This window comes from Camellia sinensis, chromosome 9 (genome assembly GCF_055761805.1).
Source record: "Camellia sinensis isolate YWXY chromosome 9, ASM5576180v1, whole genome shotgun sequence".
NCBI classification, from domain to species: domain Eukaryota; kingdom Viridiplantae; phylum Streptophyta; class Magnoliopsida; order Ericales; family Theaceae; genus Camellia; species Camellia sinensis.
Genome location: NC_138969.1, coordinates 119,088,649 through 119,092,499, shown reverse-complemented (window position 1 = coordinate 119,092,499; position 3,851 = coordinate 119,088,649).

Sequence of the window (3,851 nt, the reverse complement as noted above, 5' to 3'; positions counted from 1 at the left end):
GGCTTAGAAAAGATGGTTTTGCCACTATCTAGTGGGCTTAAAACAAACATTTGATGAATTGTCCTAATCCAACTAACCCAACCTTCACCCGCATGCATTCAAGCAGTTATATCACATAAGCAATTAGCCTCATGGTAAGCATGCTATTCATGGCAGTCACTCACACGCATGCAAGGATGCTAAAGCATAAAACTTATCGAGTACTCCAAGCCAAAAAAAGAAGATAATTAGAAATCCATGCATGATCCTAATTATACAGAAATGCCTAATGCAACACATGCAAAAATGCAACTATAGCAGGCTCGGCTATTCTAAACATGGCATATGAAATGCAACAGCTAACATGTATTCAACTTGGAATTGAAATACAATGCAGTTAGTATGATGCGTCGAGCCCGGTGCATGCAAAACAGATGAATGATGCAAACATGCTGTCATACTGTATGCTAATTGAAATATGCCCTAATCTAACCATCATAAGCAGGTAAATAAAAGGGAAGAAAGATGTGGGGTTGGAAGACATACATCACACTCACCCACACTTATTACACTTATGCCCTCGCACAGAGGGTCCGAATGAATATACAGTCCCGAATAAAAGAATAGTACAGTCCAAATAAATATTACAGTCCAAATATGTACAAATTCCTAATTAATTAACAAATTAACTAAGAAAATAAATAAACTGGCATGCAAGCCAGGGACTGCCTTGATTCCATTCCGGATGATGAATGATGCTTGCCCGGATTGCCTTTGCGCGGAAATCCATGACGATGCCCCAATTAGCCTCTGTTTGCACCTGTTCTTGAAATGTGTGCCGAGCCTCGGAAGACCGCTGATTCTTGATTTGCTGCAACAGAGAGCAGAAAAGGGGCATAGCAATGTATTTTCACAAATGTATGCATGCCTCGATCCTCGTGCCACCAATCACGCATCTCGATGCATGATGGCCGAGGGGTCAAATTGCACAATTTAATATGAAATGAATGCTCATGAAAACAAAACAAAAACCTAACTCCATCATGGATAATCCGGAGTGTCGGTGACTAGGGAATTGAGACACGTTCCGTCACTCGGAGTACGGAATGCACCTCGTTTCCCGTGCCCGGGCTAACTCCTATCCCGAACACGATGCAATATGCATGACATGCATGAAATGCAACTAAGATACAATCCTAACATACACAATGTTAGGGAATGGCATACAAGCTACACGCGGTAATACACAACCGAGCATACACAATGCTATGGATGAAATGGCATACACAATGCAATAATGGGCTTACACCAACATGAGAGAGCCTCAGCCACACTCACATAGGAGGCCATCAGATGAAAACAAGACAACCCGAAATGCGTTCACGCGTGCACGCAAACCGAGGACCGACCCTCAGGCACCGAAATGCCACTCTAATGAGACATGGCAAAGACATGGAATAAGATATGCAAACATGCAAAAATCAGTAGCAAAATGAGGGGGAAAAACGGCCCCGAAACAAGGCGAAATGACACCCGATGCATGGAATTTCTCCCGAAATGCAAAACTAGGTACATGAAATGGCTTACAGCTATACAAAGCATGCATCATTGGTACATGGAATGAAAATACAGAAGAAAGGCAGCCCCAAAATAAGCATTTTTACAGTTCAAAGAATGGCCAAACAGTAAGCACAAATGGGACTAAATTATCATACAAAAATGGCTCCGCAAGGGAGGCAATGAAGCAAGTGGTAGATGCAAAGCCCAAACAGAAAAATTCTCTTCTACAACACTGAAGAGGGACCAAAAATATGACTACTTACAGTTTATGGAAACCCCCAAAACAATATATAAGTATGCTCAAAATGCCATGCAAGGTAGGGCCCAAAAGAGGTCAAAACACAAAGTATACAAAAACTTCATCAAAAAGCCAAAGACCCTTAATGAAACATGACAAGGGGGTCAAAATATTGCCACTTTCAGTTCGGACCAAGGTCCAAAAACAGAGACACAATAGGCTAATAAATCATACAAAAATGGGGACCAAAGAGGGGTATAATGACAAGTGGCACATGGAGGTCCCAAACAGTAATGAGCCCTTATTCAATGTTGAATAAGGGCTCAAAATAATCTCACTTACAGTTTATAACATGCCCCAAAACAGATTACATATAGGCAAAAAATAACATGCAAGATTAGGGCCTAAAGAAGAGATAAAGAAGGAAGTGCAAGATGGGGACCTCAAATGCCAAACTTCCCTGAATGAAACATGAAATAGAGCTCCAATAAAGGGTACTTTCTGTTTTGGTCGGAGCTCAAAACAGTAAGAAAAATAACTAAAAAAAAGATACAAAAAAAGAGCCAAAAAGAGGGGAAAGGGTGCTTACCCTTGTAGACCAGTCTTTAACAACTTCTTGAACCAAATTTTCTGCCTCCTAGCCTCTGAGAAGACCTCCAAGCTGCTATAAATGGAAGTGGTGGAGTGGTGCTAGGTGATGGTGTGAAAATGGGGTAGGATTTGGGTGTTTTTTGAAGGAAATGAGAGAGGGAGAGGGATATAATGCAAGAGGCTCTTAGGGAAATTTTCCAACCCTTGGACCAATGCTGGAGGCCAGTTATATAGACCAAAGAGGAGGAGAAAAGGAGGGAAAAAGTGGGGGAAAAACAAGCCAAGTTTTCCCCCAAAAGTTGTCCCCCGGATACAGGTTTTTTGTGGGGAAAACAGATATACAGCTGGAATATACACACCCTGAGGAGCAAGGCCGGCCAGGTTTTGGAGTTGCAGGCCGGCCAGCCAAGGGTCAAAAGGGTCAAAAAGATTTTCTAGCCGGCCACCACAAATTGGTGTCCTCCCAGGTGCCCTCAACACAACCCTGTGTTTCAAAATGGTCAACTATAAAACAGGAGAGAGAATAGGCCATTTTTAGGAAGGGTTCAAAAGGGTCAGGTGGAATTACTGGCCGGTCACCAACTTTTTGTGTCCTCCCATGTGTGTACATCACAAATATGTGGTTAAAAGTTCAAGAAAATGGCCCAAGGGTGTTCAACATTGGCTTGGAAGTGAGAAAAACGGGCGTCGGAGGGCGCCGGAGGAATATAACTGGTTGCTGAAACAATTGCTGGCCTCCCACCCTTCTACGGCCTTCCTGGTGATGAAACAGAGGTACTTGCCAAAAATGAACGAAAATCGATGCAAAACGAATATTCGGGGGCCAGAACGCGCAGTTCGGGGTCCCAAAAACTGCTTGTTAAGCACCGAAAGTGGCATTCGACCACGAAGTGGGTCTCTTAGACCTCAGTGTCCCTCAAAAGGGAGTAAATAAGATGCATGTCAAAAATCGGAGCAATCGGAGATAGTTAGGCGGTCCCGAACCGAGCCACACGGCCTGACGGCTCCGAAAAACCGGGAACCGGGCTCCGAAATGGGCAAAATGGCCTACAGCCACAAAATGTAGCCCACGGCCACTGAGAGATGGTCTACGGGACCTCTCCCTCCCTTCGCGAAGAGGAAACAGAGAAAATTGAACCTGGTTCGCAAACCGAGGCAAAGCACAAAAGAATTCGGAAGTTCGGAGGCAAGGCTCGCAGCCGAGACTCTGAAACTTCTGAACGAGCACGATATGCAATATCACCAAGCGCTCAATCGGTGATGTTTAAGTCTTAAGGTCGGTCAAAAATGGGGTTTTTACAGTTGCCCCTCTTTGACAGAACTCAAAAGTCATAAGTGACGGGAGTGAATGTCAAAGCCTAGAGACGACCCATTTTTGACAAGGCCGAAGACTTAGACAAACGTACAAGATAAACAGAGATGTGCCCGCAGGCATGCCCGCAGGCAAGGGGGCAAAATGCAAAGCGATATGCACAGAGCTGGA